The sequence below is a fragment of the Pan paniscus genome, chromosome 3 (genome assembly GCF_029289425.2).
Source record: "Pan paniscus chromosome 3, NHGRI_mPanPan1-v2.0_pri, whole genome shotgun sequence".
Lineage (NCBI taxonomy): Eukaryota > Metazoa > Chordata > Mammalia > Primates > Hominidae > Pan > Pan paniscus.
The window spans coordinates 64,894,525-64,921,420 of record NC_073252.2 but is presented as its reverse complement, the minus strand read 5'-3'; positions in this window follow the sequence as shown (position 1 = coordinate 64,921,420).

Here is a 26,896-nt window from a genome sequence, read left to right as displayed (position 1 = left end):
GCAGTTTTCTTGCACTCATGCAATTGTAGACTGAGAAAATTTGCATCTCGTTTTCAGATTTTCCTGAAACTTTTTTGCCAGTTGAAGAATTCTTCATTTTATGAGTTAGTATCTTTGGAAGCCTGTTTTGTTTTTTGCTTTTTATTGATTTTTTAAATTTTTAACTTTTATTTTAATTTCATGGATACGAGTGCCAGTTTGCTACACAGGTAAATTTGTGTTATGAGGGTTTGTTGTACAGATTATTCCATCACCCAGGTATGAAGCATAGTATCCACTAGTTATCTTTCCTGATTATGTGCTTTCTCTCACTCTCTACCCTCCAAAAGGCCCCAGCTATATTGCTCCTCTCTGTGTGTCCATGTGTTCTCATCACTTAGCTTCTACCAATACGTGAGAACATGCGGCATTTGGTTTTCTGTTTCTGTGTTAGTTTGCTGAGGATAATGGCTTCCAGCTACATCAATGTCCCTGCAATGGAAATAATCTCATTCTTTTTGATGGCTGCATAGTATTCCATGTTGTATATGTACCACATTTTCTTTATCCAGTCTATCATGATGGGCATTTAGGTTGATTCCATGTCTTTCTACTGTGAATAGTGCTGCAGTGAACATATGTCTGCATGTGTCTTTATGATAAAATGATTTATGTTCCTTTGGTATATATGCAGTAATGGGGTTGCTGAGTTGAATGGTATTTCTGTCTTCAGGTCTTTGATTTCCTGATTGTCCAGCTCTCAGTCTCATCAGAATAACTGGTCTACCCTCTGCTTCCTTTCACACTGTTGAGGATACCACTTTTTTTAATGTTAATAAACACACAAGCTCATATTTGGAATCCATGGAGACATAAAATTTAATTTTCTGTGGGTTCATTTCTTTTCCTCTCACTCTCTGTTTTTTCCCCCATGTTTTGGTTGCTATGTATGACAGATTCTATTTTTCAAAAATAGTCACAATATCTACCATCCCACATGCACTCCCAGAAAACTTGCCATTTACCAACAAAAGGTGGAGTGTATATGTGTGTATATGTATCTGTGTAATCAAACATGTTTCACTTGCTAAAATAACAATGTTGAATCAATAATATATATTATATATAAAACTATATATTGATTATATATTATAGATAAGTATGGTGTTTCCATCAACAGATGCTTTTTTCTTCTTTTAAAAATTGTGTGTGTGTATGTATGTGTGTATATGTACGTGTGTAATCAAACATGTTTCACTTGGTAAAATAATAATGTTGAATCAATATTAAGTGTGTTCTCCTAAAACAGTTCATACTGTTCTGCATTTGCAGTGCCAAATCACTACAGATTAAAAAGTCCTGCATCGTGGCACCAACTGAGATTATCTATCTATCTATCTATACATATATATTATAACATTATTCATATAACTTATATAACATATATACAATGACACATATATATATAACATATATAACGTGTGTGTGTGTATATATATATATATATAATGACATATACATATATAATCTCTATATATGTTATTTTTAGCCAGTAAGTTTTTGGAAAGTTTATTTCACAACATTAAATAACTGAAATACTTTTTTGTTGTTTTAGGTGATGAATTTGGGGAAATTAAAAATTATTTCAGTAACCTCAGAAGTGCTTAATGTTAACATAGTCCAATTTGTAGATATTATTTACTGGTTAGCACTTTTGTATTTCTTTTAACTTTCATGCTATTTGGTTAATAATCTAATGCTAGAAAGGCTTTTGGATGTGGTTATAAAATACTTAATAATTTAGTACTTTAAACAGAAACATAGAATACAAAATATCAAATATGCAGGTAACTATTTTAAACAAAAATAGACACAGTAATGTAAGTTATAGAATTATATAATAGTGACATTTTCTTGGAGATACATAGATATATTGCTAATAAATATCTAAATTTTATTATATTTAACTTTTAACGTTAGATACAAGTGATTTAGAAATTCAAATTTGTAATATGGTATAAATTGTTATTATATTGATTTCTTTGCAAGATTCCACTACAAATTGGACCAGCTCAGTCTGAGAATATTAAAAGAATAAAATAATTTTATATCTATATTTTCATTTTGGCAATAAAATAACTAAAATGTATATATTTTAACTATTATAACAAGAAAAGAAAAAATTCTGTAAAATGCATGGTTTAAGAGTTTTATATTTTAGATCTAATAAAAGTGTTATGTGGAAAATATGTGAGAAGAACATAAGCGTTAAAAATCAAAAAGTTAAACCCTAGATCTGGCTAATAAATCCCTCAGGAAAATGACTGACAATGTTGCTTATAAAGCCATCATTTGGTTTTAACTGTGGGTAAACTGGTGAAAGTGAATTTAAAGATTTGGTTCTGCATACTGCTTGTTTCATATATATATACATATATGTGTATATATATATAGTACTACATATACATATGTATTATATAGCATATATCTATATATATAATACTAGTAAATGGTATTATTTACTACTTAGTATTAGGAGGAGAAGTTGTAAATATTGTTTTTAGGTCCATGTGAGCCTCACTTATATTTGAAGAAATATAAACCCAAGTTTGAACTTGTGGTTTATGTTACAGCAACATTCAAAAAAATGACTTTCAAATGTATAACACCAGAAAGCAAAATCCATTGAAAAGTTCGAGTTGAAATTTTAAATATATTTTAACCTTTGCCATCTGTCTTAGCCACAGATCCCTAGAGAACAGAGGCTGATTCAAAGGCTTTCATGTGGATGCTTCCTTACAGTGCAATGCCAATAAAGCAGAAAGAAGGGAAAAGGGATGCAGGTAGAGAATGAGGGGAAAAAAATCAAAGGAAGCACTTTAATGAGCTCATCAAAGCTTCTTGTGAAATGTGATTGTTTGTTCCATCTCTGTCTTCTGAGAAACCATAGGCCACAGGATTTACTGCTGGAGGAAGGGAGAAGAAATGATCATTTTGCTGCCTTTCACCCTCTGCTATTACTGCTCAAAGTCCCCACTGTGGGACACAGTTGCCAACACTCTGGGTTACATTTTTATGACAGTACATAAACATAGTTGACAATCTCTCCTTTTTCAGTTGGTGCCACGATGCAAGACTTTTTAATCTGTAGTGACTTGGAACTACAAACGCAGGAACAATATTAACTATTTCAGGAGAACACACTTATTATTGATTCCACATTACTATTTTACCAAGTGAAACATGTGTGATTACACACGTACACACACACACACACACATTTTTCAAAAGAAGAAGAAAGCATCTGTTGATGAAAACACCATATTTATATATTTTCTTCACTTAAAGGAGTATGTTTCAAATCTAAATATTTTTAACTTTCTCATAATTCTCACTTTCTCTTTTCCCAAAAAAGTTCATCATCAATAATATGTTTCAAGAAATTCCCCTTTGGTTACAAAATAATCCATGGTCAAAACATAAAATTTAGAATTATGAGATTCCGTGGCCACCCCAAATTAAAAGTTTTGGCATGGGACAGCTATTAAATTTTGTCTCCTAGTAATTTCAAGCTTCTTTTTATTAAAAATAAGAGGCAGGCACATTAAAACTTCATGATTAGTAAAATGGGTTTCCAAAGTGCTACTTGCAGAAGTCATGTTATTATTCAATTGATAATTCATGCGTTTCTCTATAAATATCAAGATACTTTAAAGGTGCAAACAGACTTATGCCCTTTAGCTCTAAAATATTATACAAAAAATTAATCCAAAAGAAAAAATATAGGTAATTGGAATTTGAGATTTAAATCTTGTGCTTTTCAAAAGACAATGTTAAAGAAATGAAAATCAATTCAAACACTTGGAAAAGATTTGCCAAATATGCATGTGATAAACATTATATGTAAAAATAAATAAAGATTTCTTACAATTCTATCATAAGATGACAAGTGTATTAGTCTGTTCTCACACTGCTATAAAGAAACACCCGAGACTGGGTAATTGATGAAGAAAAGAGGTTTAATTGACCCCCAGTTTTACATGGCTGGGGAGGACTCAGGAAACTTACAACCATGGAGAAAAGAAGCAGGCATATTTTACAGGGTGGCAGGGAAGAGAGAGTGCATGAGTGCAAGAGAGGGCAGGAAAAACTGGCTTAAACCACCTGATCTGAAGAGAACTAACTCACTCTCACAAGAACACATGGGAGGAACTGCCCCCATGATTCAATTACTTCCCACCAGTTCTCTCTGTCAACACCTGGGGATTATAATTCAAGATGAGATTTGAGTGGAGACACAAATCATTCTGCCCCGATCCCTCCCAAAGCTCATGTCCTGACATTTCAAGACCAACCATCCCTTCTTAACAGTCCCCCAAAGTCTTAATTCATTCCAGCATTAACTCAAAAGTCCAAGTCCAAAAGTCTTATCTGAGACAAGTCAAGTTCCTTCTTCCTAGGAGCCTGTAACATCAAAAGCAAGTTAGTTACTTCCAAGATACAATGGGTTTACACGCATTAGGTAAATACACACATTCCAAATGGGAGAAATTGACCAAAACAAAGGGACTATAGGCCCCCATGCAAGCCCAAAATCCAGTGGGGCAGTTATTAAACCTTTAAGCTCCAGCACAAAATCGTTTGACTCCATGTCTCACATCTAGGACATGCTTATGCAAAGGGTGGGCTTCCACAGCCTTGGGCAGCTTCGCCCCTGTGACTTTGTAAGGTACAGGGTACAGCCTGCGCCCTATCTGCTTTCATGGCGGGTGTGGAGTGTCTGCAGCTTTTCCAGGTGCATGGTTCAAGCTGTCAGTGGATCTACCATTCTGGGGTCTGGAGGATGGTGGCCCTCTTCTCACAGCTCCACTAGGCAGTGTCCCAGTGGGGGATCTGTGTTGCAGGTCCAACCCCGTATTTTCCCTTTGCACAGCCGTAGCAGAGGTTCTCCATGAGGGCTCCGCCCCTGTTGCACATCTCTGCCTGGATGTCCAGGTGTTCCCACATATCCTCTGAAGTCTACACAGAGGTTTCCAAACCTTAATTCTTGTTTTCTGTGCATTTAGAGGACCACAACATCTGGAGGCTGCCAAGGGTGGGGGCTTACACCCTCTTAAGCAATGGCATGAACTGTACTTTGGCTTCTTATAGCCATGACTAGAGCGGTTGGGATGTAGGGTACCAAGTCCTGAGGCTGCACATAGCAGGGGAACCCTGGACCTGGCTCAGTAAATCATTATTCCCTCCCAGATCTCCAGGCCTGTGATGGGAAGGGCTGCCACAAAGGTCTCTGACATGCCCTGGAGACATATTTCCCATTGTCTTGGCAATTTACATTTTGTTCCTCATTACTTATGCAAATTTCTGCAGTTGGCTTGAATTTCTCTCCAGAAAATGGGTCTTTCTTTTCTATCACATCATCAAGTGATCATTTTCCATAGTTTTATGCTCTGCTTCTCTTTTAAACATAAGTTCAAATTTAATATCATCTCTCTCAAGTTCATAGTTACACAGATCTCTAGGGTAGGGGCAAAATGGTGCCAGTCTCTTTGCTAAAGCATAACAAGAGTGACCTTTGCTCCAATTCCCAACAAGGTCCTCATCTTCATCTGAGACCACCTCAGCCTGGAGTTCATTGTTTCATATGACTATCCATATCATATTTTGTTCAAAACTATTCAACACAGCTCTAGGAAGTTCCAAACTTCCCCACATCTTATCTTCTTCTGCTCCCTCCAAACTGTTCCAACATCTGCCTGTTACCCAGTTCCAAAATTGCTTCCACATTTTTGTGTATCTTTATAGTATCCCACTCCTGGTGCCAATTTCCTGTATTAATTCATTCTCAGACTGTTATGCAGAAATACCTGAGACTGGTTAATTTATAAAGAAAAGAGATTTAATTGACTCACAGTTCCACATGGTTGGGGAGGTCTTAGGAAACTTACAATCATGGGGGAAGGAAGCAAGCACATCTTACATGGCAGCAGGCAAGAAAGAGTGCAAGAGAGAGAAATAAAATCACCTTAGAAAATCATCAGGTCTCATGAAAACTTACGCACTATCATGAGAACAGCATGGGGGTCACCATGCCCATGCTCTAATCACCTCCTACCCTGTCTCTCCCTTAATACCTGGGATTACAATTCAAGATGAGATTTTGGTGGTGACACAAAACCTAACCATATCAACAAACAACCTAACTACAAATGGACCAAAGTACTAAGCAGTCATGTTGCCAAAAAAGATATAAGAATGTTCAATAAGCTCATGAAAATTTGCACCTTATTATCCATTAGAGATATGTAAATTAAAACTATAATGCAGTACCACTGCATACCCATTGTAATGGCTAAAATTAAACAGACTGACAATAACAAATTTTAATAAGGATACCGAGGAAAAGAAACTTCTGTTTAGCATTACTGGGAATGCAAAATGGCACAGCCACATTGAAACAGTTTAGATATTCCTTATTAATAAGGTAAATACGTACTTACTTCATCACATAGTGGCCCCATTATTAGGTACTTACCTTAGACAAATGAAAACATTGATTCACATAAATAATATGAATGTTCTTAATGACTTTATTCATCATAGCTCCTGAAAACAGCCCAAATGCCCATCAACTGTTGAATGGATACATGTATTATGGTATATCTACATATATCTACATATCTATATAATTAAGAATTACTCAGAAATAAAACGTAATTACTGATGGTCACAACAACATGAACGAAACTCAAAAAGTTTATACTAAATTGAAGGAACCAGATACAACAGACTATGTCATTTGAGCCCACATGGAAAATTCTAGGAAAGGCAAAAATCATAGTGATAGGAAGCAACATGTGGTTGCTAGAGTACAGGACTGGGAAAGATTTCGACTTAAAAGTATATGTGGGAACACTTAGGTAAGGGAAAGGTTTTGTTTCATGATTTTGATGATAGTTAACACAGCTACACATATTTATTATAACATGTCAAATTAGTGATTGTGTTTGATTAAAATCATACCTCGATAAAGCCAATTTTAAAAAATCAACAAAAGTAGTAAATTCTGGAGGAGAATATAAATTTGGCCAGGGACTTACTAAATTAGACATACTTAAATTAATTTTTTTAAGATTAATTACTTTAATTAATCACCTTTTAATATTTCCTTTTAATTTTCTATATCTAAGCTGATCATTTCTCTAAAGGACATAAAATACGGTTTCATATTTCAGTTGATTTACAGATAATTTTACATGGAGGATGGATTCTTACCGTTTTTCACTTATGATAATATTGCAGAATTTCCTTTTGGTGACGTAAAACCAGAAGAGGCAGGTTTCAGGCAAGATCCTCCATGCTATCTCACAGGCCAGACCACAGGCCATTACAAACTTGGTCTGGCAGGCCTCACTGAAGAAAGCTGCCTTCACCACACCAGATATGGTGCACAGCCAGTGCATAGCAGTCTCTAAAGAGAGCTGCAGTCAAAGACCTCACCTATTGTGTCTGGAATTGGTGGGTTCTTGGTCTCACTGACTTCAAGAATGAAGCCGCGGACCCTCGCGGTGAGTGTTACAGCTCTTAAGGTGGCGCGTCTGGAGTCTGTCCCTTCTGATGTTCAGATGTGTTTGGAGTTTCTTCCTTCTGGTGGGTTCGTGGTCTCGCTGGCTCAGGAGTGAAGCTGCAGACCTTCGCCGTGAGTGTTACAGCTCTTAAGGCAGCGCGTCTGGAGTTGTTCATTCCTCCCGGTGGGCTCGTGGTCTCACTGGGCTCAGGAGTGAAGCTGCAGATCTTGGCGGTGAGTGTTACAGCTCATAAAAGCAGCGTGGACCCAAAGAGCGAGCAGTAGCAAGATTTATTGCAAAGAGCGAAAGAACAAAGCTTCCACAGTGTGGAAGGGGACCCGAGCGGGTTGCCACTGCTGGCTTGGGCAGCCTGCTTTTATTCTCTTATCTGGCCCTACCCACATCCTGCTGATTGGTAGAGCCAAGTGGCCTGTTTTGACAGGGTGCTGATTGGTGCCTTTACAATCCCTGAGCTAGATACAAAGGTTCTCCACGTCCCCATCAGATTAGTTAGATACAGAGTTTCCACACACAGGTTCTCCAAGGCCCCACCAGAGCAGCTAGATGCAGAGTGTCGATTGGTGCACTCACAAACCCTGAGCTAGACACAGGGTGCTGATTGGTGTATTTACAATCCCTGAGCTAGACATAAAGGTTCTCCAAGGCCCCACCAGAGCAGCTAGATACAGAGTGTCGTTTGGCGCACTCACAAACCTTGAGCTAAACACAGGGTGCTGATTGGTGTGTTTACAAACCTTGAGCTAGATACAGAGTGCAGATTGGTGTATTTACAATCCTTGAGCTAGACATAAAGGTTCTCCACGTCCTCACCAGAGCAGCTAGATACAGAGTGTCGATTGGTGTACTCACAAACCTTGAGCTAAACACAGGGTGCTGATTGGTGTATTTACAATCCCTGAGCTAGATATAAAGACACTCCACGTCCCCACCAGACTCAGGAGCCCAGCTGGCTTCACCTAGTGGATCCCGCACCAGGACTGCAGGTGGAGCTGCCTGCCAGTCCTGCGCCCTGCGCTGGCATTCCTCTGCCCTTGGGTGGTCCATGGGACTGGGCGCCGTGGAGTAGGGGGTGGTGCTCGTCGGGGAGGCTCGGGCCGCACAGGAGCCCATGGAGTGGGTGGGAGGCTAAGGCGTGGCTGGCTGCAGTTCCCGAGCCCTGCCCGGCGGGAAGTCAGCCAAGGCCGGGTGAGAAATCGAGCACAGCGCCGGTGGGCCGGCACTGCTGGGGGACTCAGTACACCCTCCGCAGCCACTGGCCCGGGTGCTAAGTCCCCCATTGCCCGGAGCCAGCAGGGCTGGCTGGCTGCTCTGAGTGCGGGGCCCGCCAAGCCCACTCCCACCCGGAACTCCAGCTGGCCCCAAGCGCCGCACGCAGTCCCGGTTCCCGCTCGTGCCTCTCCCTCCACACCTCCCTGCAAGCTGAGGGAGTGGGCTCCAGCCTTGGCCAGCCCAGAAAGGGGCTCCCACAGTGCAGTGGGGGGGCTGAAGGGCTCCTGAAATGCCACCAAAGTGGGAGCCCAGGCAGGGGAGGTGCCGAGAGCAAGCGAGGGCTCTGAGGACTGCCAGCATGCTGTCACCTCTCACTATCATCCCTGCTAGCCCTGCTCTTAAGCATATACGTCTGCATATGTGGCCTAGGCACCTCCATTCCAAGGTCTACTGTTTGTGGCCCCCACAGTTGAGGCCTTTCTCAGGTGCCTCTGCTGAGAACTCTTTGTCTGATATCCATGAATACCATTTTCACTTCTCAGTATTTGTCTGCTTTTGGCTTTTTCCCCTGACCTTATTCTTAGCCTTTGGGTAGAGAAAACATGAGGAGTCTTTTGTTCGGGGTGAGATGACTCTTCCAACTCCACTGTCTGTGTTGAAGTAAAACCTTTACCTGATGCCATTTCATGGGGAGAATAGAACATTAGGGGAGCTGGTACCTTCTTTCTGGCTTCCTGGGTCCACGATTGAAATAAGTGAATAGAGCCTTGAACTGTTATTTTCAGTTTGGCTTATGGCCCTAATTGACTGCCTCAACACTTGGCAGCTCTCAGCTCTTGATAAAACATAATTTAATATAAATAAAAGATAAATACTATCAAAAATGTATGCAGACAGACAAACATTAAGGATCTGTAAACCAAATGGTTGAATTTGTTAACAATTCTATAGCTATTTTTTTCTTCCCACAAATTTCCATTGTACCTCTAATGGTGTCATGGTAATTGGATGGAAGTCATAGCCATTTGCACACTTTCTTAAGTATATTCTTCAGTGACTGGAATTGTCTAGAATCTAAAGAAATTATACAATAGAACATTTTTTTTAAGTAAATAGAAAAAATACTATTATAAAAAGTAAATGTGCATAAATTAGACGGCCCCTCCTCAAAACCATGATTCCTTAATGTTTGTAAAAAAGTGTGTATATATTTTTATTAGTATTTTTACAAATACTGATCCAAGGTTTTTGAAATATTTGTCGCAAATGAGTTCAAAGTTTATTATAGCCCTTATTTAATAATATCAAATTAAAAGCAGTTGGCAGATAGGCATTTTTACTACCCGTTTTAATAGACAACTTAGGCAATTTAAAAGGAAAACATCATAATTAATTTTAAAAACACTTTAACTCTACCAGAAATATGTGAATAAGTATCAAAAGAAAGCTATTAGAATGATTCCTTTTCACCAAAAGGCTACAAAAATTCCTACTGATATTGAAACAGCTACTGAATGGTCAGCAATTTTCTCAAATTGCCAAATATTATTGCAAGTGATCCATACTGTGACAACTCCTTTGTATTGAGAAGATCTTTAGGGAAACCAAAAAAATTGAGTGCAGATTTATGCAGATTTCTTCTTCTCCAGTCATGTAATTGCTTAGGGAAAAAAAGCTGTAATACCACATTCAGTAGTTAAATATCCAATAAAATTAGTCCATGGAGCTACGTTGTAAGGTATGGTATTATACATTTCCATATAGGCCACCTCTCAAGTGTTCGGGATTATTTTAATTTCTCTCAGAACCATTATGAAAAAGGTATAAGAAAATAGTTGAAAATTTGAGATGAAAACTCTGCAAGTCTCTTCAATATGACAGTTCCATGTTACTTTTAATGGATTTGTTGTTCCCTAGCTACTTTACTTCTAGCAATAATTTGGATATTTATTTTCTAATTAAATTTTGACTTTAGAAATGACTTATACACATTTAATGTAATAATAAAGCTCTTTACAGTTTTGAAAATATTCCAAATTTTTCCCTTCATTGGAAGATTTTTCAATTAACACCTAGAGCAAAATTTTAAGAATTATATAATTAGAAAAATTCTGATTACTTCAGGAAATAATGAAGTCAAATTGTTCAAGCCGTTACAAGTTATATTTATTAAAGTTCATGGATAAAAATGTTGTTTTGAATTCAGATTGCTTAATATGGCCTGTAGAATTTGATGTATGGGTGTATTACATAAACTTATGCTTGAAATGATTTTTCTAAGTGTCAATCTTGCCTGACAGCTCCAAGGAAGCTGAAGAAATTAAGAAGCAACATGATATTCCTTAATAAATAAATCCATAAGACAACACCAAGCAACCAGAATGAGAAAGGATGCAGATAAGAGCAAAGACATGGGGGTCATGCATGGGTGGCAGCATGGGTGGCATGCATGGGTGGCACCCATGGGTCATGCATGGGTGGCTGCATGGTCTTGTCTTCTATTTTGATTTAGATACTTTGAGAGTAGTCTTGATTCCCCATTTCTTAAGTATGAATAGTTATGCTTATGTAATAAAGGTCTAATTGTAATTAACCTTACAATTTAAGCCTTAGAATGTGGTAAATTAAGGAAGACGCTTCATTTATACTTTGCATGCTTTAAAAAATCATGTACATATATTTTGTAAACTTTGTTTATGTCAGACTCTCTTAAACACAAATTATTTCATGGTCTTTATACCAACACCATGTAAAGGAGAAGACTTTGACTCAATAACAACAGCAAAACTTAAAAAGAAAACCTGAAGGCTTGTGTCTAGCAGTTTTATTGGTTTCATCTTATGCATCCAACTCAATAGCAAAAGACATAGAGGTTCTGTGTTTCCTTGCTTATATTATTATACATATATATAAAATATGTAATTATTGTATATATAAATATGTAAAACCCCACAAAAACCCTTTCACATCCTTCACACATGTGATAAACCTCTGAGAGGTTTATCACTGGACATTCTTTAGTAATTCCAATTAGTAATTCTAATGAGAAATTGCCAAGTAACAGCCTCTCCAACAATGAACTAAATCAATGAACTCTGTTTCTAAGCAGGTTATGTGAACCTTTTCCTTTTCACAAATAAAAGCTTCTCTTTACCCTTCCCTCACCAAATGCACTGGTAGCTTGCCATTCTGTGCATTTTGGATTATAATTCTCATTTCTCATTTCCTAGTAAACGCAACATATTTTGGGAAAATTTTCTTTAGTGACTTTTTAGGTTGACACTGGTTACTCTATTTAGAACCTCAAAAAAACTTCTAGGCACCAAACAAATGAAATGAGGAAAAGAAAGGGCTCTTTATCTGTCAAGTCTGTTAATCCCATTACTTAATTCCCATAACAAGAAGAACATTAACAGTGATAACCATTATTGAGTATCTTCAAATTTAGTAAGCACATGAATATGAATATTTCCATTGTAGAATATTTTTTATCTATGTACTTTTTCTCTAATTCCAATTTTAAATTTGTCATGTAGGGCATCTGTGATTGAATTTATTTATTAAATGAATGTCTTTATCTTCTTTTAAATTTTACTCCAGATAAAATTTAAAGTATAAAATTACTTTAACCACATTTTACACAAAATTTTTAGGGTCATTATAGGAACTTATCAGTTTCTATAGACTTAGCAGTTTCTATAGAAGTTTCTACAGAAACTTACCAGTTTCTATAGAAGTTTCTATAGAAGAAGTTTCTACAGAAACTTACCAGTTTCTATAGAAGTTTCTACAGAAACTTACCAGTTTCTATAATGGCCCTAAAATTTTCTGTAAAATGTGATTAAAGTAATTTTTTTTATCTCAAGTCAATTCTTTGGATTCACATGGACAACAAAGATGCTTCTTTCTGCATTAATAAACCTATGTAATGCATATTAAGTAGTGTTTACCTAAGTAGATTTTAAGCCTAAATCTCAACGTCATTACATAAAGTCTCAAAGGCTCTTAAATATAACACTATCAAAGCTCCTTGACTGCTTCATTGTTAAGAAGATAATACTTCACCTCAAACACTTTCCTTGAGTTTTATTTACATATTTTATAAGAGAAAAAGACAGCAAAGAAGGATAAGGCTAGCTGAATCTCAGTGGAGATTCCCAAAGTGCCCTTGGTTTTCCTGACAGCCTCAAGTGAGGTTCAAATCTATTTAGTGTGCTAAACTAATGCAAAAAATGAACAGCATTAACATTCTAGCTCTGGGTTAGAAGCTCATAGGAAAGCAGAGATTTATCAAAAGTGATAGACATGTGTCTCTGCCAGACTGGATAGTAAAATTGGATAATAACTCAGTTAGGGAAACAATATTTAATGTGGTATGCTTAGTAGTTTCTTGAGTATAAACTACCAAAGGATCTTTAGACAAGAGTGTATTGCCTCAACACCTACTGTCTTGCTAGTCATCAAAATAAGGAATTTAGTAGCAGTGTTTAAATCTGTATCTAGTATTCAACACTCACTAAGAATTCACCCAGACGGTATGTAGAAAATGGCCTCTAATATTCCCAATTGTTTGATAGCTTTAGCGATAAATTAAAATGAAATCTGATTTAAATAAGTATTAATTAAACAACTTGAAATGCTCTATGTTTACATTCTGATATGACTTGCACATCACTTTTCTAAAGGTCTTTTTCCAAATTTTATACACCTGAAAAGATAGTCTTATAGTTAAGGCGATGAACATTTCCAGTAAAGATTGTTTCAATATTAAAGCTGTCAGGGAAACATAAGGGCAATCAGGGACCTTGATTAATTAATGCTTGCAACTGGGATCAAATTGTATAGGTCAGCTTCTCCAAATATTTCAGGGTTGATAAGAACTTAGGACTACTAATAAATGAAGAGTGAGTGACATCAAATTAATGAAGACTTTAAAGCCGCTGGGGTATTGAACTCATCAGTTGAATGCATCCTTAATAAGAAAAACAGCAAAGAGGAATCTATGCAATTAGAAGCGGTATGCTTGCAATAAAACCAACTATTGACACCAACAGACATAGGATATTTTATTGGAACTTAGGCACCTTGTTAAATGAATTATAAGAACCGCTATTTAAAAAATAGAGAAAATCAGTATGGCAAGACTACAAAAAACATATTTTAAATATTTTAGTAATCTTCATTGTAGTTCTAAGTATTAGAAAAGCATCAGATATCATCTGGAAACAAAATAGGCATGAAGCGAAAGGAAATATTTAATACCAACTTGATTCAAGAGAACATTGGACTAAATTAAAGTTGTTAGAGATAAGAATTAAGTTTGAATCTGAATGCTATGATATTGTTTACAAGTTATTTCAAGATCTGATGAAATCTTCCCAAACCAGTCACATCTCTCTTACCATCATCCCCCCTTTAATAGCCCCATATACACTGCGCTCCAGAAAGTCTAATCATTTGGTTCCCCAAACTAGCTTATATTGCCTGATAATTTCCCCCTCTATTTTTCTTTCATTTAACTAAATCATATAAAACTTTGGTTCTTAGTTTAGATGACAGTCTGAGGATATTTCTCTGAATTTCTCTTCTGGCTAAGAATATTTTTGTGTGCTTCCTTACCACTATGTATGTTTCATTGTTGTCCTTATCATTTTGCCTGAGCTGTCTATCTCACTAGATACTTAGAGGAATAAAACCTGTCTCTTTTGTGTACCATTTCATCTCAGCATCCAGCAGAGTTCTTAGTAAACATTTACTGAGTATATGAATGGACTCAAGAGACTATTAAGCTTCTTTGTTTGGAATGTTAACAAATTACATTTAGGAAGTAATACTAGAATAGCTCATAGGAGCCTTACCTGAACTCCTATTTCTCAATATCTGCTGTAGAGCAGTTTCATAGGTCAACACCCATGGGCCACCAATATAAAAATCACCAGAGACATTGTTAAAATATCTAAGTCCTTGGATTCCTCCAAATAACTTCTGAGGTAGAATGTCTGGAAATAGAATTAGGAGATTTCTAAACACACACAAAAAGGAACTCTGCTGAGGAGAAAGCATGGCAAAAATGAGTTTTTATTGACTGATACATACAGAATTTCCTCTATACCATCATTACACAAAACTGTAGGGTTAAAAATTCTTAAATTATAGACCCATAGCAGAATTTTCTACACAGAAAAAATATGTAAATGTAAATATTTTATACATAATATGTAAGTATTATGTAAAGATATTTAATAAATTTACCATCAAATTTCATTAAGCTGCATAAAGTAATATTTCTAAAAGCAACAGAAAGAAAGTATAGAGTAAGCAGATAGATACACTAATCCTTATGGATACTCACTGCATTGCCAGACATGATTTATCTACTTCTATATCAATCTGAAAGTTAGTAGAATGAAATATTCTACTAGTGTTCTAGTAAAAAAAAAGATGAGCTTATATTTGCTTCAGGTCAATTGTTGAAGGACACTATGATGAGATGTTACTGGGTGTGAAACAAGATCAAGATCAAGTCTAAGGTCCAGGCTTGACATGTGTAACAGTGCTTTCGTTATTGGTGAGGGAGGAAGACTTACCCAGCTTCACCCCCATCCTCACTTAAAAACACTTAAAAATAAAAGTTTTCATCTCCTTAACTTATAAGACTATCTTTTCAGGTGGATAAAATTTGCAAAGAAACCTTTCGAAAAGTGATGTGCAACCCATATCAGAATGTAAACAGAGCATTTCAAGTTGCTTAATTAATACTTCTTTAAATCAAATTTTATTTTAATTGATGGCTAAAACTATCAAACAATTGAGAATAGTAGAGGCCATTCTTGCATGCCATCTGGATGAATTCTTAGTGGGTTTTGAATACTAGATATAGATTTAAACACTGCTACTAAATTCCTTATTTTCATGACTAGCTTTTCGGTTTTTCTTCAAATAACACCTATTAAACTATTTCGTATAAAAGCAATTCTTAGGGATTGTTTTACAACTCTTAATTGCTAACTTAAGCAAGGTATGTGAGAAAGAAAATAGCTAGTAAATACTGTTACAATTGTGACACCAGTGCACCCTAATTTGCCTGTAAGTCTGATTTATTCCTAATCCCTAATATAATTATTAATCGCACCTCTTTTTATTCTTAACAGTGCCCCAGTTTAAATAATGAATTGTATGACAACCAAATTTTAAATAGCATTGGTAAGTGGCATGAGTCCTGTAAGAGTTTTTAGAAAGAAAATACTACCTTTCATTAGTAAAGTTTTTGGATTCTATTAAATTGTTGGAAAAAGACATTATATTACTAAGATACTGATAGAAATTATTTTTAAACAAACATCTCTGAATAGATCAAGATATCTGGAAAAACTCACAAAAACAAGTAACAAAAAATGTATACTATCCTATGTCTGAAAACTCTTCATATTATCCCACTCAAAACCATTCAACACGCCCTTTCTCAACTCCCTTTCTCACTTTCTGCAGTTGGGCAAATAGTATCTGGAGCAGTGTACAGACTATTAGATTAGGTAGCAAATTTCAAACTTGTGCCAGTGTTGGAATGAAATTACTTTTCACCTCAGGTTTTAATACTAAGAACAATTTAATACTGGGAAACAGAAAACAAAATAAAGCAAAATAATTCCAAGTAATGAGAGAAATTTCCAGGTAACACTCAGTTTAGTTACTTTTTTTTCCAGCTGAGGCCAGGGAGAAATATAAAGTCTCTCTCACGGTAACCTAAGAAGATAGTTTAGGGAAACCATTTGCTGATATTTTGAAAATTACACTTCCAGCTTCTGGTAACATTCAAATACGGTCACTCCTCAAGCATTTGTACAGATATTTTGCTTGGGAGGCAACTGCAATAATCCCCTCTAACGTTAGAATCTAGTCTCTGCCAAGGAAAGTTTGAGATTTAAAAGGTTCATTTGAAATACATTTATGTTTGCTAAATAACACAATATGAGTAACTTATTTTAAATGTAACTTTATATAAATATTGAAAATTACTCATCTATCAATTCTGTAGCGATATGCTTTGGCTTAATAACAGTAAAACACCCATTATCTGGTTTATCCAATTTGAAAAGTGTACTACTTTAAATTTTTCTGTTTCAATACTTTTGCTAGGCAAGGCCTATACTAAAACAGAACGCTGACTAATACCTATCCATTAGCAATTTTCCTATATGTATACAGTCCTACACAGCATAGTGACATTTCATTCAATGACAGATGGAATATAGGATGGTGGTTACATAAGATTATGATGAATCTGAAATGTTCCTTTCACCTAGTGATGCCATAGGTCTCCTAACAACATAACCCAACACATTACCCAGTTGTTTCTGGCGATGCTGGTGTAAAAAAACCTACTGTGCTGTGAGTCATATAAACGTATAGCACATCCAATTATGTACAGTTCATAATACTTGATAAAAAAGACTATGTTACTAGTTTATGTACTTACTATGCTATGCTTTTATCATTATTTCATAGTGTACTCCTTCTACTTAATTTTTAAAAAGTTAAATGTAGGACAGCCTTAGGAAGGTCATTCACAGAATATTTCAGAAGAAAGCATTGTTATCATAGAAGATGACAGCTCTATGCCTGTTACTGCCGTTGAAGACCTTCCAGTGGTACAAGATATGGTAGTGGAAGACAGTAATATTGGTGATACTGACCCCCTTGTATGCCTAGGCTAATGTGTGTGTTTATGTCTTAGTTTTTTACAAAAAAAGTTTACTAAGTAAAGAAATAAATATATAAAAAAATTAAAAAGCTTACAGAAAAGGATATACAAAATGAAAATATTTTTGTATAGCTGTATAATGTGTTTGCAGTGTTTATTTGTTTGTTTGTTTGTTTAGAGACAGGGTATTGCTCTGTCACCCAGGCAGCTGGGTTGCAGTGGTGTGATCATAGTTCACTGTACCTGGAACTTCTGGAATCAAGAGATTCTCCTACCTCAGCCTCCCAAGTACTAGAACCACAGGTGTGCACTACCACATCCAGCTAATTTTTAATTTTTTGTAGAGATGAAGTCTCGCTGTGTTGCCCAAGCTGTGCATTTGTGTTTTAAGCTAAGTATTATTACAAGAGTCAAAAAGTTTAAAAAATTTTAGAGCATAGAAAGTAAAAATGTTACAGTAAGCCGAGCTTAATTTATTATTGAAGAAAAAATATTTTCAATAAATGTAGTGTAGCCTAAGTTAATATTGTTTATAAAGTCTACCTTAGCATACAGCAATGCACGAGGCCTTCACATTCATTCACCACTCATTCACTGATTCACCCAGAGTAAGTTCCAGTTCTGTAAGTTCCATTTATGGTAAGTTCCCTAAACAGATATAACATTTTTTAAATTTTTATACAGTATTTTTACTGTTCATTTTCTATGTTTAGGTATGTTTTGATATACAAATACTTACCACTGTGTTACAGTTATCTACAGTATTCAGTCCTTCAACATGCTGTCTACGTTCATATTCTTAAAGCAATCTTCTATACCATATTGCCTAGGTGTGTAGTAGGCTATAACATCTAGCTTTGAGTGAATATGCTTTCTGATATTCACACGATGATGAAATCGCTTGATGCATTTCTCAGAACAAATTGCCATGATTAAGTCATGTATGACTATTCGTGTAGCTAATACAGACATACCTTGTTTGATAACACTTTGCTTAATGATATTTCACAGATATTGCATTTTTTACAAATTGAAGATTTGTGACAACCCTGCATTGGGAAAGTCTATCAGCACTGTTTTCCAACAGCATGTGCTCCCTTTGAATCTCTGTGTCACATTTTGGTAATTCTCAAAATATTTTAAACTTTCATTATTATTATTATTATCTGTTATGGTAATATCTGATCAATAATCTTTGCAATTATTATTGGAATTGTTTTTGGGTACCATGAACCACACCCATTTAGGATGGCGAACCTGCTCAATAAATATATGCGTTCTCATTCCTCCACTGGCTGGCCATTTCCCCATTTCTCTCACTCATCTCATTCAGCCTCTCTACTTTCTGAGACACAACAATATTGAAATTGGGCCAATTAATAATCCTACAGTGGCCTCTCGCCTCTAAGTGTTCAAGTAATAGAAGAGTCATATGTCTCTCATTTTAAATAAAAAGTTAGAAATGATGAAGCTTGGTAAGAAAAGTATGCCTAAAGCTGAGGTAGTCCAAAAGCTAGGACTCTCGTGTCAACAGTTAGCTAAATTGTGAATGCAAAGGGAAAGTTCTTGAAGGAAATTGAAAGTGCAATTCCAGTGAACATAGGAACTAAAAGAAAGTGAAACAACCTTATTGCTGATATGGAGAACATTTTAGTTGTCTAGATATATCAAACCAGCTACAAAGTCCCTTAAGCCAAAGCCTAATCCAGAAAAAGATTTTAACTCTCTTCCATTCTATGAAAGCTGAGAGAAGTGAGGAGGCTGCAGAGGAAAAGTTGGACGCTAGCAGGTGTTGGTTCACGAGGTTTAAGGAAAGAAGTCATCTGACAACTTAAAAGTTCTGCCTGAAATAATAATGCTAATGTAGAAGTTACACCAAGTTATACAGAAAATCTAGCTAAGAAAATGAAGGTGGCCACAACAGATTTTCAATGTAGACAAAACAGCCTTATATTACAAAAAGATATCATCTAGGACTTTCATATCTCAGGAGAAGTCAATGCTTGGCTCCAAAGCTTCAAAGGACAGCCTAACTCTCCTGTTGGGGGCTAATGCAGCTGGTGACTTTAAGGTGAAGCCAATGCTTATTTTCCCTTCCAAAAATCCTAGGACCCTGATAATTATACTAAATTTATTCTGCCTGTGCTCTATAAATAGAGCAACAAAGCCTAGATAACAGCACATTTGTTTACAGCACGGTTTACTGAATATTTTAAGCCCATTGTTGAGGCTTACTACTCAAAATAAAAAATTCCTTTCAAAATATTACTAACATTGACAATGTACCAGGTCACCCAAGAACTCTGATTAATATGTATAAAGAGATTAATGTTTTCATGCCTGCTAACACCAGACTTATTCTGCAGCCCATGAATCAATGAGTATTTTTGACTTTCAAGTCTTATTATTTAAAAAATATATTTAATAAGACTATAGCTGGCACTGACAGCAATTTTTCTTATGGGTCTGGGCAAAGTAAAGTGAAAGCTTCCTGGAAAGAATTTATCATCTAGATGCCATTCAGAACATTCATGATGCATGAGATGAAGGCAAAATATGAACCTTAACAGGAGTTTGGAAGAAGTTGATTCTCACTCTCATAGAAGACTTTGATTTCAAAACTTCAGTGGAGAAAATAGCTGCAGGTATGGTAGAAATAGCAAGAAAAATAGAATTAGAAGTGGAGCCTAAAGATGTGACTAACTTGCTGCGATCTCAGGATAAAACTTGAAAGAAAGTTTTTCTTATTGATGTGCAAGGAAGGTCATTTTTTGACATGGAAACGACTCCTGGTGAAGATGCTGTGAACAATGTTGAAATGACAACAAAATATTCAAAATACATCATAAACATGGTTAATAAATCAGCAGCATTTAGAGAGGATTGATTCCAATTCTACCATGTGTAAAATGCTATCAAACAGCATCGCTTGCTACAGAAAAATCTATTATAAAAGGAAGAGTTAATTTACGTGGCTAACTTCATTGTTGTTTTACTTTGAAAAACTGCCACAGCTACCTCGACCTTCAGCAACCACCAATCTGATCAGTCAGCAATCAAGATCAAGGTAACACTCTCCACCAGCAAAAAGGTTATCACTCATTGAAGGCTCAGATGATGGTTAACCTTTGTCCAGCAATAAAATATTTTAATTCAAGTATGTACATTTTTCTTTTATACATAATGCTATTGCACACTTATGAGGCTACAGTATGGTGCAAGTAAAACTTTTATATGCACTGGGAAACAAAAAAATTATAATTGACTTTATTGAAATATTTGCTTTATTGTGTCTGGAACTGAACCTACAATATCTTTGATGTATTCCTGTGTCTATTAAGTCATTTGATGTGTCTGACATTTTTCTAACTTCTTTATAGGTCCTATCTTATTTAATCCTGACATACACTAAGAAGTTAGCATTATTATATTTCCGATTTTAAAGACAAATAAACTGAAGCATGAAGAGATTGAATTGTCCCAGAGCAGTCAAGCTATGTTAAAGCTAGAATTTTGACACTGTAGATTATACAGCAACTGCTGTATTATGTTGCTCTTTGCTGACGTTTCCTTAACAAATAGTCATTCTGTTTGTACTTTCCACTGATTATTCCACTCCTTGAATAGATTCATTCTTGCATTTTATACTCCAAGAATTATAAATTAGTTAATGGTGCTTACATTAGGAATGGGATGTAGATGATTACTTATGTTTCATTAGCACTCCAGTAAAAAAGAAAAAAGGAAGAGTTTCATCTTTACAAATACAAGAAATTGCTAATGAATCATTATCTGCTGTACCCTACTTTCATTCTGTCAGTATAAACTTCCTGAGTTTTTCTTTCAAAGAGCACAGATCCTGGCTATAAAGAAGACATATGGGACATATCTACTTGTTATATTATAGAGAGGAGCATCAGATATTATCTTAAGAAAAACTACCTCTAACAGGGACTCCAAACCCAACTGATGAATAGAACCCAGAACAAAATGGCCATTGTGTTCCTGGTTGTAGGCTAATAAATCTCAACTGGTATTTTAGCTTCAGTGACCAGGAAATAATAGGGAATGGTGGAAAGTGTGGCAAATCAGAGAATATATGTCTTGTCTAAAGGGTCAAGCATGATGAAACACAGGAACAATGGTTTGATTGCTTCTAAAGGGACATCCAATATCCAGGTTATTATGTGCAATATGATTTGTAATTGTAGGTAATAGGTACAGTTTAAAAACACTTGCAAGCCAAAAATAAAACAAATAAACCAAAAACAGTCTGTGGTCCATATTCAGTATATACTCTCAGTTTAACCTCTGGTCTGTCACATATACTACACATGGAGAAGGACTGAAATAATTGCAGTTGCTATTATACATGGCTCTTTTTCTTCCCCTTGTCGTATATCCTTGAAGAAATGTATAAGATGAAAGGCTAATATTTACTAAACAAACATACCATGAATACTTGCTCAAATGTTTCTGAGATTAGGCAAGTTACTGGGGATTAAAACTATTATATGTATTTTATATAATCTTAGTAGAAAAATACTAATGCAATCAAATAATTACAATTCTGCATGCATAGTTTGTGTAGTACTTTTTAGAGTACTAAGGGAACAGAAATGAAGAAGTGACTATGTGTGGCTGATTACCAGCCGGTGATATTTTGGGTCTTGATTAAATCAGTGGGAGTTTGTAAGACAGATGAAATTATTGGCTAAGTAAATTAACATACAGTGATATGGTTTAAAGTGCCTGAAATCTTCAAACCAAGCCATTTGGTTTTCAATGATATTGTGGAGCAATCAGAGAGAAATGCCCACAGATAACACTAAATAATATTAGCACCAAACCTACCTTTGAGAATCTTAATTACATTTTTTTTTTTTTTTTTTTGAGATAGGGCCTTGCCCTGTCACCCAGGCTAGAGTGCAGTGGCCAGACCTTGGCTCACGGCCTCCTCTCTTCTAAGTTCAAGCAATTCTCCCACCTCAGCCTCCCAAGAAGCTGGGATTACAAGAGTGTGCAATCACACCCAACTAATTTTTGTATTTTTAGTAGAGACAGGTTTTTGCCATCTCCTGGCCTCAAGTGATCTTCCCGGCCCAACCTCCCAAAGTGCTGGGATTATAAGGGTGAGACACCATGCTCCACACCAGGCACTAATTTTTCTTAAACCATGTTGACATAAACACCAATTTCTCTTGCCATTTAACTTGGGTAATTACCATAAACTCTTAGAGAGCTTATCATGATAACATTTAGGAAATGATTACTGAAATCTGATGTCCAGAAATAATCTTATTCATATATTATAGTTCAAAAACCAATCAGTACAGAAATGTCTTTAGTTGCTAAAGAGCTGCAACATCTACTTACATAATTCTAATGAAAGAAATCTGTCTGCTTCTCTAGAATTCAGTTTGATTAGACAACTCTAATTTCCAGAAAGCTTCTTATTGCATTTAGTTTAAGCCTGCCCTCATGAAAGCACTGTTTATCGGTCTTAACGATCTTTCTTCTAGAATGGTACAAAAGAGTTTTTAAATTATTCACATGGCAATTCCTAAAATATTTGAAAATAGCTATCATTGCTTTTTGTATTTCTATCCCAGGCTGAAGATAGCTCCTTCAAATATTACTTATTTAATGTGATTTCCAGAACTCCATGGATCAGTTATCTTTACTCAATTTGATCATTCTAAATAAAACCCCTAACTCCTACTGACCACCTTATTATTGTTCATGTTACGATTGAAAGTGGAAAAGGATAAGGGAAGGTGAATGCACAATTGTCCTTGAGGCTGGAAAAGTAACACAAACCATATGCTGTCCACAATTTAAGTCAGGAGTGGTATTTAAGCATATGGTTCTACATATTTGGTTTATATTAGAAATGGACATGTGAAAAAAGTTCATTAGGAATCTAATATTGTTGCCCAGTGTGCCACAATGTGTGTTTATTAAGGCTGCCCCCTGCCTTTTTTGCATGTCCTTTGTTTTATGTTTTATTTTTATTATTGTATTTCAAGCTGTTCTCCTCAATGCAAACAAAAAGGTATTTATCATTATTGTGTTACTTATAGTCTTTTCCTTTTTTTTTTTTTTTTGAGATGGAGTTTCGAGCCCAGGCTGAACTGGAGTGCAATGGCACCATCTCGGTTCACCACAACATCCACCTCCTGGATTCAAGCGATTCTTCTGCCTCAGCCTCCCAAGTAGCTGGAATTACAGGCATGCGCCACCACGCCCTGCTACTTTTGTATTTTTAGTAGAGACAGGGTTTCTCTATGTTGTCAGGCTGGTCTCAAGCTCCTGACCTCAGGTGATCCGCCTGCCTCGGCCTCTCAAAGTTCTGGGATTACAGGCGTGAGTCACCACGCCTGGTGGTGTTATTTATAGTCTTACAGGTTATTCTGAGGAAAGCAGTGTGTCAGACATTACACTAATGTGGAACCTGATAGATTACCATTAGATAAAATTACAAAAAGCTTTGTTAAATCTTTCACATACAATCATAAAATGGTATTAGCAGGTTTAAAACATAAAAACTATATAAATAATTAAAAAATTATAAATATTGGGTGAAAAAAATGATTCCTTATTGAGATGGAACTTTTGCATATTGTGGAAAGGACAGCGACCATAAAAGTAAAAATAAACAATTATCCACAATTGCTAAAAACAGGGAAGGAGACCAAATGCTGAAGCAGATCAGATGTGCTGAAATCAGGAGCAGACGTAGAAGAAATGCAGAGAATAAAAGTTCCAATAATCAATACAACTGGCAACAAATATTGCTAAGAAATAGACAAGATTTAAAAGAAGAAAAACAGCATCACTGAAAGAAAGAAACTTGGAAAGAATGCTTTTATTTCATGACTCTAATTTATAGTAACCCTCTTCCTCATCCAAGTTCAGAACCAATTGAGAGGTAAACAAAGGGGTCAAGTAGATTATGGTAGACTGTTTCACTGTAGTCCCCAATAAACAACAGGTCAAGTAACTTGCTTTGGACTTGCTTTGAATACAACTTACGTGAGTGATCTTAGCTAAATCACATGTGGTATAAGAACTACCAAAGTGAGCCCAGTCAACCCACAAAATTATGAGAAAAAATAAATTGGTCTTGTTTCAGCCACTGACAGGTTTGTTACTCAAAAATAAGTAACTGAAACATTGATGTAGGCCAAATGACAGAGTTATTGGCAAACATGGCTAAGGTATATGGCCTATTGGTTTTCCTAAAACTAAGCCCCAGAATTAGATTGCCTTACTTACCTACACATTCTTGGAAAATGCCTAACAACTGGAAGTCCCATCTCACAGATGTTGCATGTGTCCCATGTAAATTTTACAGCACAAAGAGCAAAGCAAATACATCCTGTGAAGGTAGGAGCATTCTAAAGAAAAAAATAAGATGGATTTGGCCATGCCATTTCAATTTTAGCTCTCAGACTTAATCAAAGAACTCACTCCTCTTTTTCAGAGGATTCAGGGAACAGAGTAACTCAGGAAATAAAGACAAAAAGGTCATCTTTATTGTTATCTCTCCACATGAAAACACAGAGTAGGTGAAAAAGATGTTCTCAATTTCCATCCCCACTGTTACCACCAAACAGAGATTACATTTTATCCTGAATTCAGATCTCCAATCAGGGGACCTCATTTTACAATCTGAATTTATGATGAAGTTTTATCATCCTTAAGATTCAGGGTATGTCTTATATAAGTTGTTTCTCCCTCAATATTCAATTCAATGCCTAACATATGGTAGGCATGTTGGATTAAATGAATAAATAAAAGCTTAAACACAACATACATGTACTCATTGAATTCACTCAGAATTATTTTTAGTATAGAAAAAATTCTCTATTGTGAATTTTTAGTGTATTTTAGCTAGTATAATTAATTAAAAATAAAACAATGCATATTAAGTATTTATGATTTCTGCCTGAGTCCTACTAAATGTACTTTTAAAATCACCTTCAACCTCTGAGCTCTATGATGGGCTGCATGGAATTTAATTACTATTAATTACTGCTATTATTTCCTGATGTTGCTTATCAGAATATTTTATTTTTGTGCCAATTAGAGTATAATTATTAGGATAATGGACTCTACAAAAACTAATTATGCCATGAGACTAGATTGGATTTATCTCTAGTAATTGAGTTTCACAATTTAAGATCAAAATAAGTGAATCAAAAAGAAAATGTAGAATCATTAATCCCCCAGGCATCAACAATAAGGTTGATTTGCTTTTCTATCCCAAATTAAGCTGATATTTATTTTACAGTGTCATATCAGTTGATAAATAGACCCAATTCACCATGAGTAAAACTATGTTTAACCACTTACAATTCAGCCTCACGCCACATATTCTTCACAATTTTTCTTTAACCAGAGCTTTATATTTGATCCAGAATACTGCAAATTTGTGGGAAGTTATTGTTTATCCTATTTGCTGGGAAGCAACTGAATGTTAACCCCAGACACCAAGTTACCATGTGACCTGAAGTGCTCATCCTGAACTGAGTATTGTGGGGACAAACTATAAAATTAGGTATGCATGGCTGCACTCCAACATTAAGTGGAAGTTGTATATGTGAGACTGGACTGAAGGAAGCCCTGAGGAACAAGTAAGTTACATGAGGAAGCAGACCAAATGCCCATGGTTCCTACTCCTACCATGTTCTCTTCTCTCTCCAGTCCACATTTACTGCCTCATTAGAGAGTTCTCTATAATCAATTGACTGAAGAAAAAGGGCCTAGTTTACACAGGGTTCTGTGCAGTATGTAGGTATGGCCTAAAAGTAAATAGATTCAACACGATAGCCCTGTTTTGAGATATCCTTGAAGAACACTAATGAACAGAAATTCTCCCAATGGGCAGAACTTGGAGCAGTGCATCTGGATGTTTGTTTGCTTGAAATAAGAAATAGTCAGAGTTTCTGTTATAAACCGATTCATGGGATGTGGCGAGTGGTTTGGCTGTATAGTTAGGTCTGTGTCCTGAAGACTAGAGCAGCTCCATTTAATGAAGGAGAAAATTATTACTGGCTTGCTGTTTAGATCTTTTTTTTCTTAGATGATGGTGAACTTCTTTCAACAAGCTTTTCATAGAATTTTATTTAGCTTATGACTACCTAACAATAAAAATATAAAAAAATAGGAATTACTTATATAATCTAACCTGCCTTACTGAAGTTCTACATTAATGTTATAATCAACATTATAAGAAACAGGACAGAGAAAAGTGGGAAAAAACTGTTTAATGTGTAAGAGTTTTATTTTGGAATGATGGAAATGTTTTGGAACTATTGGCAGTGATTGCACAACATTGTGAATGAACTAAATGCCACTGAATTGTTTACTTTAAAATGGTGAATTTTATGTTATGTCAATTTCACCTCAAAAA